Source organism: Camelus bactrianus, chromosome 1 (genome assembly GCF_048773025.1).
Source record: "Camelus bactrianus isolate YW-2024 breed Bactrian camel chromosome 1, ASM4877302v1, whole genome shotgun sequence".
Taxonomy (NCBI): Eukaryota; Metazoa; Chordata; class Mammalia; order Artiodactyla; family Camelidae; genus Camelus; species Camelus bactrianus.
The window spans coordinates 99588689-99606452 of record NC_133539.1 but is presented as its reverse complement, the minus strand read 5'-3'; positions in this window follow the sequence as shown (position 1 = coordinate 99606452).

Sequence of the window (17764 nt, the reverse complement as noted above, 5' to 3'; positions counted from 1 at the left end):
GGACAAGTAGGGCTGGGATATCTGAGATGGTCGGGAGAAGCTAAGATAGTAGCTAATAATTTGCTCAGTGCTCACACAGCAGGAACTTTTCTACATGCTTTTCATGCACTATCTCATTTATCAAGCCTCACAACAACTCTAGTAACATAGGTGCTGACATTGCTGTTATAATGCCCATTTTACAGATGAAGAAACTGAGGCTGAGAGAATTTAACATCCCAAAGCAGAACTCTTCAAGACACTGCTATACTGCCTCTCTGCCTGTAAGCCAGAGATTTTCAGCCATCTATCATTTATTTTCTAAAGGCCTACCCTGAAATGTCTTTAGATTGATTTTTTTTCTTTTTTTTAAATTGAAATATAGTTGGTTTATAGTATGTTAATTTCTGGTATACAGCATAGTGATTCAGTTATGCATAGATATATATTCTTTTTCATTATAGGATATTGAATATAGTTCCCTGTGCTATACAGTAGGACCTTGTTTATCCATTTCATTTTAGACTCATTTTTTAAAGAAGTTTTTGCCAGCTAATGTGCAGGGGTGTCATTCTCCAGGTGCCTGCTACAGTCCTCTTTTCAGTACAGCCAGTCCCTCCTGGGCAATGCTACAATGTGAATACCAGTCCCCTGGCACACTGTCTTTGCTCTTGGTTCACTTGATGGATATGTTACTAAACCAGAAAGAGTTTGCACAGAACTTCAGTAGAAAAAGTGGGGTCCTGGAAATTCTTTCTGCTGCCACAACTACTCTGCATTGAAATGAACCATGAGTCAAAATTCAAATCGCCCACCAACCAGATGAAGAAAAGCAACAAATGTTCTCAGCAGCCCTCTCCACAGCTGCAGAGCAGTCTGTACCCCTGCCTGTCTCAGGCCCTGAGGGGAGTCATCCTGCAGTTGGGGGCGGTTGTGGGGACCCCCAGGCCCCTTCCGAGAGGTCACTAACTGCCCACCCGCACACCAAATTCCCCTGGCATATGTGTGGGTTTTTTTTTCCAAATATTTAAGAACACTTAGAAATCAGAGGATTTCACGGCAAATCTGGATTTACTGTCTTCTCCTGAAAAATATAAAGGTCAAATGTGGGCATACTCTCCCATGACAACAACCAGCCAAGAGCAGCCACATCCCCTCCACTGGCCTGTATCCCTAGGGCTTCACAGCCCGCATCCTTTCTAGTATCTTACATCTCGCCCACTTCCTATGTTACCTCTGGCCGCTCAGTCCAGACAGCTGAGTTGGCGGTCCTCGCTCTAATCCAGGATCTCTTCCAGCTCTGAGATTTCATTTAACAGAGAGAAAACTTAGGCATCGCTGAACCGATTCAATGACTTGTTCAGGGTCACCAGACTAGAACTAACGAAGAGCATAGCCAGCACTAGAATGTAACTCTTCTGAAATTCAGACTTCTGCTTTTTCCACCTCACCTGCTGCCTCTTATTTACACACAAAGTGATGGATAGCAGTACAGTGAAACTGGGACTATTGTCCTCGTGGCTACAAGGAAAGCTAATTTAGCCTCTGTAAGGGGTAGGAAAATCTGGGTGTTGGGTTAGGGTTTGAATAGTACACAAGTGTTTCCACAAATCCTGTTTACAGAAAAGATTTCAAGAGCTGAGAATAAATAGGAAAGAATATAATCGCAGGGTGGTAGTGAAGAGAAGGCCTGTATGTATTTGAGCTACTTCTGTGACACTGTCAGCTCCCTGGGAATTTCCTGTGTGGCCTGGAGTCACCTGCATGCAGATGTGGCTTCAAAGCTCCCTCCACCCCCCGGGGGGGATCCTGGCTTCCCAGGTCCTCTAAGAAGTTCTCAAATGCACATCCTGACTGAAGGCAAAACCACAGTAGGCCTGGAAGTCATCTCAAAGATTAAGAAGAAAACCTTGTCCAAATTTTTATAATGAACTGTGAGTAAATGAATCCCTCTGGGGGAATCATAGACAACAATTTACAAATGCCTAGGATATGTAAAATAATCTGGTAATTCTTTTCCCAGAAATCCTGTCATTCAAACAGGATTTCACACTAATGAGTCATTATTTTTATTCGGAAGCACCCGTCAGAAAGTGCTGGGGAAGAAACCAAATTTGAACAGTTCCCGAAACAAAACTCTTTTTGTCTAAAAACTAACAGATTTATTCCAGGAATAAAAAATTCCTACCCTTAAGTGCCTGCACATATTATTACACCCATATTAATTCAAATGAAGCTGGTGTATACATGTGTTTCTACAGCTTTGTAACAAATAGAACAGTAGATTGGAATTTCTGTAAAGACCAGGTAGCTGAAAAAAAAAAAAACCTTTCATGGTTATTTATTCAATTAGCATTTTTCTAAATGCAGAACAAGAACCTAGCTTTTTATTCCCTAAATGATGAATTATTAAATCCGTTTTGATATCTGCAACACGATGCTCTCAAATATTCCAGGGCTTTGTGGAGAGCTGAGCTCCAGCAAGCTGCACACTGTTGCTCTGTCTCTTTGCTCTGGTTGTGGTGGGAGTGCAATGATGTTATCCTCATATTTTATAAATCATCTGGGTCTTCTCAGAGGAAAGGCACTGGGTCACTATTATTATTATTAATTTGTAACCTAAATTTTCTCAAAATTAACTGCTTTCTCGACTGTTAATCCTTTGTCCCAAACACGTTCTGTCTTTTAAACCTCGAAAATGTTCTCAACTGAAAGAAAGTGAGAAATTCTCCCCTCTCCCACATGAAATCTCACTGAAGAAAAATGTGGAGGAAAATGAGTCTTCCAGTCAACATGTGGTCATGTACCTCAAACATCTGTTTCTCATAAGCTAAAGTTGCAGATTTCACCTCTCCTGATGCCATTAAGTTATTATGTAGGAAAAACCTAGGCTTTTAAATAAAATTAAATTAAAGCAATGAGCCTAGTGGTTACAGCCACGGACTTTGGTATTAGACCACATGGGTTCAAATCCAAGTGCCTCTCCCACCACCACCATGAAGTTGTCAACTTCTGTAAACCTCAGAATTTTAATTTATGAAAAGAAGAGAAAACTGGACAGCAGCATGTAAATCAGTGAAGCTAGAACACTCCCTTACACCATACACAAAAATAAACTCAAAATGGATCAAAGACTTAAACATAAGACAAGATACAATATACCTCCTAGAAGAAAATACAGGCAAAATATTATCTGACATACATCTCAAAAATGTTCTCCTAGGACAGTCAACCCAAGCAATAGAAATAAAAGCAAGAATAAACAAATGGGACCTAATTAAACTTACAAGCTTCTGCACAGCAAAGGAAACCAGAAGTAAAACAAAAAGACAACCTACAGAATGGGAGAAAATTTTTGCAAATGAAACCGACAAAGGCTTGATCTCCAGAATATATAAGCAGCTCATACGACTCAATAAGAAAAAAATAAACAACCCAATCCAAAAATGGGCAGAAGACCTAAACAAGCAATTCCCCAAGAAAGAAATACAAATGATCAATAGGCACATGAAAAAATGTTCAATATCACTAATTATCAGAGAAATGCAAATCAAAACTACAATGAGGTGTCACCTCACACCAGTCAGAATGGCCATCATTCAAAAATCCACAAATGACAAATGCTGGAGAGACTGTGGAGGAAAGGTAACCCTTCTACACTGCTGGTGGGAATGCAGTTTGGTGCAGCCACTGTGGAAAACAGTATGGAGATTCCTCAAAAGACTAGGAATAGACTTACCATATGACCCAGGAATCCTGCTCCTGGGCATATATCTAGAAGGAACCCTACTTCAAAAAACACCTGTACCCCAATGTTCATAGCAGCACTATTTACAATAGCCAAGACATGGAAACAGCCTAAATGTCCATCAACAGATGACTGGATAAAGAAGAGGTAGTATATTTATACAATGGAATACAATTCAGCCATAAAAACCAACAACATTACGCCATTTGCAGCAACATGGATGCTCCTGGAGAATGTCATTCTAAGTGAAGTAAGCCAGAAAGAGAAAGAAAAATACCATATGAGATCGCTCATATGTGGAATCCAAAAAAAAGAAACCATAAATACAAAACAAAAACAGACTCATAGACGTAGAATACAAACTTGTGGTTGCCAAGGGGGACGTGGCAGGTGGTGGGAAGGGATAGACTGGGATTTCAAAATGTAGAACAGATAAGCAAGATTGTACTGTGTAGCACAGGGAAATATATACAAGATCTTGTGGTAGCTCACAGAGAAAAAAATGTGACAATGAATATATACATGTTCATGTATAACTGAAAAATTGTGCTCTTCACTGGAATTTGACACAACATTGTAAAATGATTATATATCAATAAAAAATGTTAAAAAAAGAAAGAAAGAAAGAAAGAAAAGAAGAGAATGTTACCTACCATAGAGAGGTAGGTGCATAAGTAGAGGTGATGACATAAAGCATTTAGCATGTTACACAGCACAGAAAGCCACATAGTTGATGAGGTCCTATTGTCTCCACTCAACAGTCACACTCTACAGAGAGCAGGCGAGGCAGTTAGTGATCAAATTCTCATCCCCTACAGCTCGGGAAGGGAGTGAGCAGAGGTGGGTCACACTCTCATTTGTGGTGTTACAATTTACTCCTAACAATTTACTTCCTAATAAAACAGATGAAAATATGCAGAGCTGAACACTCCCTTGCCAAAACATGGGGTGGCCAAAGTGAAAGGATAGGAGGAGAGCAAAGGAGAGGTCATGGACAGGGGAAGGGGAAAAAGCTCAAAGAGGAGGAAGCATGAAGCATCCCTGGAGTTCATTCTGTCTGGCCACTCTCCCCAGTTAAGTGGAGGCAGAGGTCACGGAAGCCACGTGAGGAAGGAGCGTTCCCGTCAGCAACACTGTGGAGTGAGGGTGAGGGAAGGCTGAAACAGAACTGTGTGTACAGACACACACACATACTACCTGGTTCCATACAAATGTATGGAGATACATCTATATGGATTTTAAAGAAGACATAGATATGGATATCTATATTTATATGACACATATCTGTATGTATTATAATGGTAGGTGATAGATATGGGTATATATCTGGATACCTGTCTATGTAAATAGATATTGATGTAGATATATTTCTGGATCATACAGAGATCTAGATATCTATAGATACAGATTTTAAAGAATAGACAAAGATATATTCAGATATATGATAAATACATTAAGATATACATATTCCATATATATCATCCAGATAGTCTTTAAAGTCTAGATCTGTAGATACAAAGAGATAGAGGTGGGGGGGAGGGTATAACTCAGTGGTAGAGGGTGTGCTTAGCAAGCAGAGGTCCTGGGTTCAGTTCCCAGTACCTCCTCTAAAAATTAAATAAACCTAATTACCTCATCCCAACCCCCTCAAAAAAAGAGACATAGAATACTCTTTAAAAATGGCATATGCCCTTTTTTTAAAAAATTTTTGTACTCATGGTAGCCGTACTGTTACTTACACATCTAAAGACTGAAATGCTGCCACTACGGTAATGAAGAGCCCACCATGCTGATTATTAATAGGCCAATTGTGGTTTCACAAGAACATCCTACAGGAAGCAATGAATTCTCACAGATGAGGCAAATTTATTCCAGGTATGGAACTGAGTATTAACAAAAGTTTCATTTTTATTGAGCTATAATTTTTTTTTTCCTTTTTAACAGCTGGTCTTTTTTTCAAGGATGAACTCTTTACTCAAAAGTAAAAAGATACAAAAATGTATATATACTATACACATCTATATAACTATGTATGACTAGAAACATAATATATATAGAATTAGTGTCAAACATTCTCTAAAAAGGCTTTTGATTTCAGAGCCTTGTTGTGGCATTTTTTTCAACTTGAATTTCTTTTTACTATATTATGATAAATTACATTTAAATCATAAGTGTTTAGAGAGTAATACATGTATTCAGAGGTTATAATATCTACCACAGGAATGTGACCCAGTCTAGTTAACATAAACTTTATACTACTTTAAAAGTGGCTTTATTTTTCATATTACTTTTTATTATCAACTTTTTAAATATATTTTTATTGAAGTACAGTCAGTTTATCATCAATTTTTATTATACTGTTAATATCAATATTATTTAAGACATTTATGGATGCTTACCAAACACGAGGCAATGTGTTTAGTTCTTCACATGTGTTATCTTATTTTAATTATTACCCAATCCCTACAAAATGGGATCTATCGTTATATCCATTTTACAAGAGAGAAAACTGGCACAGAGTAAGCAGCTTGCCCTTTTCACACAGTTGGTAAAAACAGAGCCTGGTCTGAACAAAGCTGACCAAGAACACAGCCCAGGAGCAGCACCCTTCTGACTACAGTCAGTTCACAATGTTTCAGATTAACAAATCTCCTCTGTTTGTTATTACTTGATAAACGTTTCCTATTGTCTATATTAAAAGATAAAAATAATTTAAAAGAAAAATTAAATTTTAAACTGGCCCCCAAAAGTATCACAATTATCTATGTTATGTATTCGCACATAAAGCGTCTGTGTCCCCTCCCACCATTTTGTTCTAGTTTCAGGCAAAAGCAACAAAATGGCTGCCGGATTCACATACTGTCTTACGACCATTGATGGCTCCCCAAATCATTAAATCAGTGCCAAGCTTGTTTTTCACAGTACCTAGAAGTTCAAATAAATGGGGAAATATTTGGTTTCATAAATTATGACCACCAAAGACTTCCTAAATTTATATTTCAAAGCACCTCATAGACATATGAGAAGAAATTGTCTACGTTACTCAGCATCATATAGAAAAGAAAACGCATTGCTCAACTGGAAATGACCAGCAGATAATGTATTGTTCCTTTGTTAGTTGTCACTTTTAAGCATTTTCTGTAAAAACACTTACTGTTTCAAGGCTTACATATACAAATGAAACATGTTAAGTAACTTTCCTATCTGAACGAGATGTTTTTCCTGAAATAGTTATCCTGGAATAGTCCTAAAAACATTAATAGTTTCTAAAGTAATGTATTCATCACTAATTGTTATGTTACATTCATAAAATTTAGTTTCTAAAGTGACTCCACACTTAATTTTTATATTAGGTAATTTTATTGCAATAGACTATTTCTTCCTTGGAGGTTTTAAAATATCATATGAATTTTGCTATATTTAAGAGGTTAAGCAATTGTAAAAGTCCAAATTCCTACTGAACTGTGGGAGATAATTGATTTCATATTAAAGAAATAACATTTCAGGTACACAGATCTCTTTTAAAAGATTAGTCTATTTACCTATATTATTTCCTCACATAAAACAAAGTAGCTTTGCTTTGTCCAAGAAAATGATTGCTTTCTCTCTCTCTTTCTCATGTATATCTGCATATTAATGTATGAAGAAGAACACACATTTGATGGTTTTTATTATGACCAATACATTATTTATCTGTAAAATTTACAGATAACAGGAAACGAGGAAAGTTATAAAGACTAAGGAACACTACCTGATTAATATTATTTTTTACAACATAAAGCTTTTGGATGTATGATCATTTTACACACCCACGCAAAATAAAATAAAGTCTTTGGTAAAGGAACAAAGCATTTTAGTGTTGGTCAAATGCCTCAAAATATATGTACATATTTATGATTCTATAATAATTAACTTCAAACTTTATTATCTGTAATCCTATAAAACCCATCATGTGCCTTTACGCCTCTTTATTCTAGGTTCTACCACCTGATCTTCCCCTGACAAATTTCTGTGCTCCCATCTTGGCCCCCTCACTTGCCACCACTTGCTGCAGAGAGTGAGTCCCTCTCCGCACTCCTGGAGTGCTTGGCTCCCCGTCTCTGATACACTTTCCTTATTTTCCTTGATCTCTACTTATGCACATGTCAGTTTCCCCTTTCCTTATTAGCAAGGACAGTGTCCTTATTACCTTTTGGGTACCACCATCTTTTGCACTATGCCTGCCACAAACATTTATTGGTTTAACTGACATGGAGTACAGTTCTATTCTAAAAGATAGCCTTGATTTAGATCAAGGAATTAATTAGGCCCACAAACTGATACTTACGGTGGGGGGCGGGGGGAGGATTTGGAGAAGGTCTCATTATGGAAAAACAACTTTTCTAATTTTTAAGATTTAGATAAACATTTCCATCATTAGGCTTTTAAGAACTCTCTAACCAAAAGGAAGCAGAAAAACAATGTGTCAAATTCATTCCAGATACCTAGTTTACAGGCAAGCCATTCCTGAAGTTCTCTGAATGGAGAATAGAAGTTATACATTTTCCTGGGCTCCAAAAGCAGAGAATAAACATGTTTTTTAGAAAGTGTACCATTCTTTATAGTGCACATTATGAAAGCTTCATGAAAGCAAATTGACTAGACATTTTCCAGAAGTATAGATCATGCATGTGTAAAACCAAAGGAGAAACTTGACATTTTTTACATATTCTTCTGAATTCTTCACTCTGGTTTTGTAAGCCATCAAAGTCTGCCTACTTGTTTTTGCATCTCTGTATCTGTGGAGACTAGCCAGTAAATCTTTTTAACCAGCATTCATTGAGTAGTTGCTATGTGCTGGGCACTGATCTGACTTAATCCTCACAACAACCTTCTGAGGTAAATACTGTTATCTTCCCCATTTTACCAACAGGAAACTGAGACATTAAGAGGTTAATGTCTTAAAAGTCATGTGGTTAGTTCTGGGGCAGAGAGAGGATTCACACCCAAGTCTGTCTGGTATCGCATTATGGTGCCTCCCACTGTGGATGCACCATTTCCAGAGAGTATGAAAAATAACCAGTTGCCTAAATAGAAATATTATTTCCTCTCCAACTTGCATCATTCAACATGTGTGTGTCCATTTCTGTCCATTTCTTCTACAATAGCTTTCAAAGGTGTGGGCTTATTCTCACAAAATTTGGCAAAAGAAAGACATATTGAGTTCCCTTTGCTACTTAGTTCATTGTCTTCAGGCAAAATATTCAAGAAGAGAGCCTGGACAGAGGAAGCTTCTGAAAAGGACAGGGGAACATAACAGTTAGAACCTGAGTCCCTGGAAAGAAGTTGGTTAAAGGCCAACTCTAGGGTAGGAGGGAACTCAGTTGGGTGTCACCAGGTCAGATCAGCAGCAAGATGGCTGAGTTGTCGTGCAAGCTGCCTGTGTCTGGGTCTGGGGGTCACGCTGCACAAGTTGCAAGGATTAACAGTTGTCCAAATTATCAGTTAACTCCAGGAATTGTGAGTTAAGTCTAGGATGAGATCAAATGATCTTTTTTTCAATATAGAGACTCCAAAATCTATTTAAGTGGAATTCAGTTTTGACCAATCAAGTGTAAAAAACTATTTTTCTCCACTTACAAAGGAAAGAAACAAAGGCAAGATTCAATATTTACTAATATGACAAATTGAGATGCAGTATGTTTCATAAAACTATGTCTTTTATCAATGTTTTCTTTGCTAATTGGAATGTCTTAAAAGACATTTGTTTTATGAATAATTATTACTGTTGTAGTAATGTTTCTCAAACCATTTATAAAACTACTAATATCTGAAAGTTTAGTTTTAATTCAGTTGTTCTGATGCTATATAAGTTCATGAACTAGACATAAAAATATAAATATGAATATGTCTTTTGTGTCAGATTTCTTAATGTTTCTGTTGGTTCATTATTTCTTTAAATGAGAGATCTTGTATGAGTAAGGAAAATTTATTATCAAATACAAATGAAAATAAATTATTCAGCCAGTATTCCTATAGGCTAGTCACATTAAGCGAAGTATAAAACATTGTCTAAGTGAGCAAATTCTCTTATCAATATTGCAAAAAAGGAATCATTCTCCATCTATTTGTCGATTATTGAAACAAATTCAGGGACATATAATAGAGAAAACATTAGAGTAAAATTCAAGAATATTTTTGACTAGGACTTAGGGCTGTCGATCAAATTCATAGTCCATCTGTGTGTGTTTCTTGCATTTATTGTCTAAGAGACAATAAAGTAACAATTACTGCCTTCACTATGTCAAGGCAGATATGAGTAATTTCTGTAGACTTTCCCCATTGTAAATATTACAGGGTTTGCACTGTACCCAAGTGGATACCTTCATACTTGAATGGACCAGAGAATATGCACTTTTTCCCAAATGTATTTTTTGTATTAGAGATAATGATACTATGCAAATTAGCAAGGCTTAATGTTCCTACCAATATTTGATGATTTGAAATCAGCCCTGGTTAACAGATGGCCCCATCATTCTGGAACATAATTGATATCCTCTTTGAAAATCTCAACAGAAAAGCCAATGGACATATATTCCACCTGGTCCCTTGAGGAACTGTCATTTTCAGATAGGAAACTTTCCCAAGCAGCAGAATTTATTAACAAGTTCCTAAATTTCCTATCCACCAATCCAAATTACTCTCACCATTCTGATTTTTTCATACTTTTCATTTTTAAATTTTGTATTTGGATTGCTCCTTGAATATTTTTGAAGATTTCTAAAAGACACATTTATCATACTAACTCACCCAGAAGTGAATTTCTTGACAAAAGGCCATGAACTTATTGAGATTCACAGGGGTTTAAAAAAAAAAAAAAAGCTATATAATCAAACAGGTTGTGCACCCAGACAAAATTCAGATAAAGCCAGTGGAGCCAGGCATGCATGAAACAAGTCAAACCACAAGAATTGGTATGGCTATAAGAGCATTTGTGGGGTGATTATACGATAGGCACACCTGTTCACTGGGAACACCACTTCACATTCAATGGCTAGATACTATACAGAAACAGCTTGGGTTTGCCATTAATGTGAGCTGTCAAGACCAATCAACTTTGCACCAGCACCAGTATCATTCCAATGGTTCACTCTAACCCCCAAGCATCACCCAGGCTTCCAGAAATAAAAGAAAGCCATCCCTGGGATCTTGGGAAAGCATGAGCCCTCCAGAGAAAGCATGGCTGAGACCAGGTGTGATTGATGAGCCCTCTCATTTATACAATGAGATTCAGATCCAGGCTGAAATAACTAATGTAATGAAAGGAAAAAGACTAGTAAAGATTAATGAGTTTTAAGAACTATACCCTCTGTTCTGAAACAAATGTGGTAGCAGACAGTTACCACTTCAAAAGAAGTCTTTTTTTTTCTGTTTCTAATCTCTGAAATGTCTAATTCTTTTGAAGTTTCCCCTGTGATGTTTTAAATCCAGTAGTCAAGATTTTGTTAGAGAAAATTGGGCATAAGGAAAAGACATACGATAATGACAGAAAAACACCATTCCTCTTCTACCAGGAAAAAGTCCCACCTTAATATCTTGGGCCACAAACACCATTCTGCATGTAACTTTTAGCTAGGATCACTGAGGTACAGCTAATAAATTCTCAAACACTTAGCAGTTTATTGAAGAGAAATACTCACAACATGAGCTACATAAACTCATTCTCTAAATGAGAATATTTTAAAAGATATTGACTACAGATGTTTCAAAGTAGAATTTAAGGTCTCACTGGGTGTCCCCAACTGGTGATCACTCTATTGTAAGCTTAACTCTTCTAGTGAGGTCGTTCAAATTCCTGTTTTCCCCTCTCAACTTTTCACCCAGCAAGCAGTCATTGTTACATTTCAACACTTCTTTACATCAAGCACCTAATATAAAATGGGAACAGCTGCAGTTTTCACTGCCCAGCCCTTTCTTCCACCCTTACAACATTTGTTCTGTTAATGTAGGTTAATTCTGCAAATAACACTTCTGTAAATTGTTCTTGCAAACTGCTACATCATTTATGTAAGGACTTCTGTGAACTTTGAAAAATTAATGCCTTTAATTTTGGTTGATGGCAACATCAGCAGAGCTCTGTAAATTGCACTTTAATGAGATTTTGCTACAGGGGATAATCTGCTACTGACAGAGGAACATCTTGAAAACATCTGTAGACCTATAATTTCTCTATGACGATTAGAGCCCACCACAAGACTCCAAATACAAACCCAAAATAAAGGGGGAAAATGTAAAGTTCTAAATGAGAATACAACCTGTTCTTTAAAAGCAAAAGGCCCAGGATGAAAAGTTTCGGGCACTAAAAATAAATCAATTTTTTGGACTAATTAACATTTAGCTTTATTTAATTAAGTAAGTCTATTACTGTCTCCACTGCTGTGCATCTGTATATAATGAAGCAAACAGCAGTAGGTATAAGATACCACTGAGGGATACGCCCAAGTTACCCAGCGCTATAGGTGCAAAGGAACGTCTATTATTGTTAAGTAACTGACATCAGAGTCTTACTTTAATGTTGTCATAAATAAAAGGAAGATTTCCACAGATGCCTTCGCATATGGTTTCTTATTTGTCTCTGATGGAGACTGGGAGTTGGATTAGATGCCAAAATTAAATGATTTAAATAGACAGCTGCCTAATGGAGACTACTAAATAACACCTTTTAAACAGTTTCTATTTATAGCAGGTCTAAATCACAGAAGGATGACAAATTTTATTTTGCTAAAGCTAACATTGCTTGTTGCTCTAATGCATTACTTCTAAAGCCCCATAATTACCTTACCTTAATGCTCAATCTAGATCATGTTGAGGCACATGCCATTTTTAGAATGGCAACTTTTGAAATCACATCTCATTTTCCAAGGTCAAATCTACTTGAAAAGCAATCTGCTTTAAAAGTATACCCCATTCATTACCTTGTACAGGTTAAAATAAGCGGAAAGCAACATAAGATGAGATATCATACCATATTCTTCACCTTCCAAGCCATGAAATTAGGAGCTATTTGTTAGAATCCCGACACCTGGACCATAATTTCATGCCTATAGAAGGCTTACGTCTTTATCATTTTTAATAGGAAAGAAATGAAGTCAAAACTTCAAAATTAAATGAGTACATGAGACACAAAGAAACTATCATTTCTGGAAAACTTAACTATATCAACAGGCTTAGTCCACATTTTAATTAGTCTTTTGAAGGCTAAATTGTGTGTGTATTCTAAAACAAGTGAGAAAAAAGAACAACTTAATAGATTCTCAAAACTGAATCTGAAGGGCCTCACTGTGCAATAAATGAGGGAAGTGTATTATTATTTCATTAGTAGAGCCTTTTAAAAAATTTTGTGTCTGGATACTATCAAGTACCCGCATGTAATCTATAATTCCTCCACTTACAGCAACAATCAGAGCCCAAACTAAGCCACAGTTTATATTCTTATGTAGCACATAAAATTGCAGCTGGAAGGGAGAAGCCAGAGGATGCATTGAGGTGAAGGTCTCCAAAGGGGAAAAAGCATATATAAGGGAATGTCCATGGGGGATGTTTACCTATAACATCTGAACAACCCAGAAGAGTAATGCTGTGTGCTCTGGGCATTAAACATAAACATCTATCTCCTGCTTCTGACCTTCCCAAGATTGGGAGTTGTAGGTGTGATTGTAGGTTTCCCCGATGCCCTTGGGTCAGTTCCTGAGCCTCACTTTGAGCTCATCTTGGGGTCATCATCTGGTTTTTTTTCTCTCTCTCCTCACCCTTGGAGATTTACCTGGTGGTCCTGCACCTGAATCCATTCATCAAAGGCCCCTTTCTTATCTCCACTCAGAAGTACACCAAAGGAGTCCCTTGTGCATAGCTAAACAGTTCAGTCCTTTCAAACACTGCAAGTGCAAATACATGTTTGGTATTGTGATTATGCCTTACAAGTAGTACATCACCAGTTCCAGAATAAAGATATTTGGGGGAATAGTTCAGATAATTGAGATCTTTAGGATACAGAATACACTTGGAAGGCATTTCTAGGTGCTTTTCAGCATCAAGAAACATCTACAATCATGAAGTTAATTATTACTTTTTCTTCTCAGAATTAAAGTTTGTCAAAATATGACTTCTGAATATAAACAGCAACATCCTTTGCTTTCAATGACTAGTGTTACTGCAATATGTTCATTATTTACAGCAAAGAAGCTGTTATCTTTCAAAACATCCTGGAAAAGCAAGTGCTGTCAATTGTTTGCTGTATACCATAAATCCAGGCTGATTCACAAACTTTGCTGCCTTTTTCCTCCCATAAGTATGGATTTAACCTCTTATATGAGTTTACAAAACTAATCCTCCCTTTAGGCAAGAAGCATTTAGGTTCTATTAACCCACATGACCCAGCCTCCTGAGTTAATACAGTCAACTTTGGAGTCCAAAAAAACTTTGTTGGAATATCATTTCAGTCACCTCTGAGCATTGGAACTTCTGAAAACTATTTAATCTCTCTACTCCTCGGTTTCCTCATCTACAAAATAAAGGTAAAAATATCTATGCTACTCAGTTGTGAGGATTAACTATGACTATGTATATAAAGCAGAGAATCACATATGTAAAAGAGTATCAATAAATATTTGTTTCTTGTATTAGTTCTCTTTTCTTCTCTCATCTTTTCCCCTTTCTTGGCCAGTTGTTGTTAGTTGCTGCTAATGTCATACATCCCCGTACCTAAAATGCTTCAACCAATTGGCCGTATCGGTTCACAAATAGTTTCAGCACCATGGAGAGCTCTTACATGCCCTTCCCCACAAAATATATTAGTTCTGCTGTCCCAGGGGGTAGTTCGTTGATTCATTCAGTAAATATGTTCAGAGGTCCTATATAGGCAATATGGTAAGCTCTGGAGAAACAACATTAAACAACACAGACAAGTTCCCAAATTCATGGTGCTTATAGTTCAATGGAGAAGTAGACATAAAACAAATAATTGAACTCTCTCACAAAACCACCACCCCCAACAAAAATTCACAGATATTAACTGGAAGTATAATAAACAAAAAGTTCAAAGTTCTAAAAAAGGAATTCTTACCAAGTCTTGGAGGGCTGGGGGTGGAGAGTTATCAGGTATCTTTCCTAAGAGGTGACATTTTTGCTGAGATCTCAGGGATAAACAAGAGAGAACCAAACAAAAAGGATGACTGAAGAGCACTCCTGAAGCAAAACCATTTGAAGAACTTAAGAAAGACAAGTGCTGCTGTTGTGAAGTGATTTAGGAGTAGCACAATGGGAGGTGAGGAGAGGAAGGGCCTTGCAGTTCATGTGAAGAATACAGCAGAAATATGGAAGACTTATAAATCTGGCCTATCTATTTTTTGACTTACTTTCTGTTTTTCTTTTCTGTATATTAATTACAACATTTGAAATTCAGGGTTTTATATTTTTTATTTTTCTTTAAAAATTGTAGGACCTGGCCACACCAGGCCTGCATTTCCACATGAAGACAATAGATACCACTTCACCAAGTCGACAAGACATGAGCTGTATGTGAGCCACCATCTCCATCAGCCAAATTCACTCATATGTATTTTCTGTTCATCCCCTGCAGCCTTGTAAGTTTGAAAGCCCAGATACTGGTCTCTACCTTAACCTTCATATCCAGCCCTGATGTTGTGCCTAATTATGAGGAGTGAATCACTGCCCTGCTTCTTGTGGTTACATCTTGATAGCTAGCCCTCTGGAATATTTTCCAGTTGTCATCCTTTCACAGAACTTCTCTGAGCATGGCCAGCTTCCCCAGTTGCTATTCTCCACCCACCTATTGGGAGGTCCTGGCTACATTTATTTGTTCTACCAGATGTTTTCTTTGGCCATACTCTCCAGAAACTCATTTGCCTCCCAGTGGATTTATAGTTCAATATTAGTTCAGCAGTATACCAACCCAGCCAAACAGGTATGATCACAAACTTCAGTCTCTTTCCATCTGTCTTTTTCATCTTTCATCCCTTAGGCATTGGAAGGTCACTTCTCAAATTGTATCAGATAGCCTAACTTCAAGAAATGCTCTTTTACAAGAATAACCAAAGATGTAGAGAGAGGATGAGTTTGTGATAAACGCTCAATTATCTGGAACTCAACTATCCAGTCTCCTCAATTAACCAAATTTGTCTCAGCACTTCACTTCTAAGAAAAAGAAGCAAATAAAAGGGAATAAAGATTCAAACACAAAGGTATATATGTCCAGAGGTAATCATAGAGTTCAGTACCATCTCCTTCACGTTTTACATCCCCTTCTGAACTAATTTGCAATGAGAATAAATCTTCAGAATGGAGATGACAGGAGGCACTACAAGATCCCAGGTCATGAGAGAAACACACAGTTATGTTCACTGCATTTCTCACGTGCTAAGAAAGGAAAGCTCCTGGCCTAGTGCCTTGTGCATAGTAATGGCCTAATTTTTGATAAATACAAGCAAATGCAGACTAATGTATTTTACAGGGTCGTAATATTAAAGTGAACCTAAAATCCACATCCTAGGCTGTCTCAACGTTTCTTGAGAAGTAGAGATTTTATTAACTTTGAACACTTCCTATCAAAGATATTCATAAGCAAGTTGATGTCACCTAAATGGCATAATTTTGAGGCATTTGTTGAAGAAAAATGGTCCAGAAGATTTCCCTGAGAGATTGGTTGAAATCACTTCCTGTTCTGACAGCCGGCACCATCTCCCTTTGCTGTACTTGTTAGCATCCCACTCACAGCCTTTCTTCCCATTTGCCAATGTTAATGGCCCTTTTCCTAACAGCATCCTAAGAGAGGCCCAAACCCCATCAGCTTTGTGTCCCCTGGCCATTGTGGTTCCAATTTGTATCCCTGGGTCTTTATCAATTTGCCCAGCCATCCTGAGGTAACTGTGCATTTCGGGATTCTGCTACCATTTGTCTCTTGCTACAAAGAGCTTTAGGGGAAGAAAAAAAATTATTCCAAATGGCATAACGGATGTTTTAGTCACTAAATTTCTTGGGAGTTTAAATTAAAATAAAAATGATCCGCTTTGTACATGGATTTTCTTGTACTTAAGCCTTTAATGCCAGCTAAATAACAAAGGGGGCCATTAATGTAAAATTCAGCCTAAAGTCAATTGTATTACAAGCACTCTTAATGCTTGTACATTCTTAATGTAACAAGAAGTCTGAAAGGCACTTAACTGCATACAGCTGTATGCAAATTTGCTTTAAACTACGGAAGGTTAAAAACAGACATTATTTTAATCTTGAAAAATAAACCACTGAGTGTCTAGCATTTGGGTCTGTTAAACTCATCTACTAATGATTCCCCCATTAAACCATAATAAAGTGTTTGAAAGTTGATCCAGTCTTTTGCACATGGTAAACAAAGAGACTGGAAGTACAGCAGGCTCTGCCAAAAACCAGCAAGAGGATTATTGATATATACATCCTCGTGCAGCTGTCATTCACCCCCGCTGTATTATATATTTTGAGGTAATTAAACCAAAAAATACACGACATTTATCTAAAACACAAATTTGCCTTTTGAGAATGTAGCATAATCCATAGTCTGATTCAGAACGCCATTATTCAATAGAAGGTGAATCAGGATTTTAAAGATGAAAAAAAAAAAGTAGTCACGAATAAAAATGTTGGTGGAGGTACAAAAGGTTTGCCTCCTTGATTGTAAGCATGGTCCCACAAGGAAGCACATAAAATATTTCTGGGCATACTACGTTATGCCATCTATAGTTCTCAAGTAGAAAGCTAAGGTACACCTCTATGCATCTTTAAACAAATTGTTTATTAAGTCATAACTTATGTTGATGGTTTCCTAAAATAAACTGAACAAAAATTTCATTATGAAATAGAAGTAAGAAATACCTCATAGATTGGATCATTCCTTACTGAATGTGTTTACTGTCTTTAAGCGAAGTAACTGTAATATCTTAAATATTTTTAAAATGCTGCCAAGATAAAGTATATAATGCTTGTAGATTCTTTTTAAAAAAACCTAAT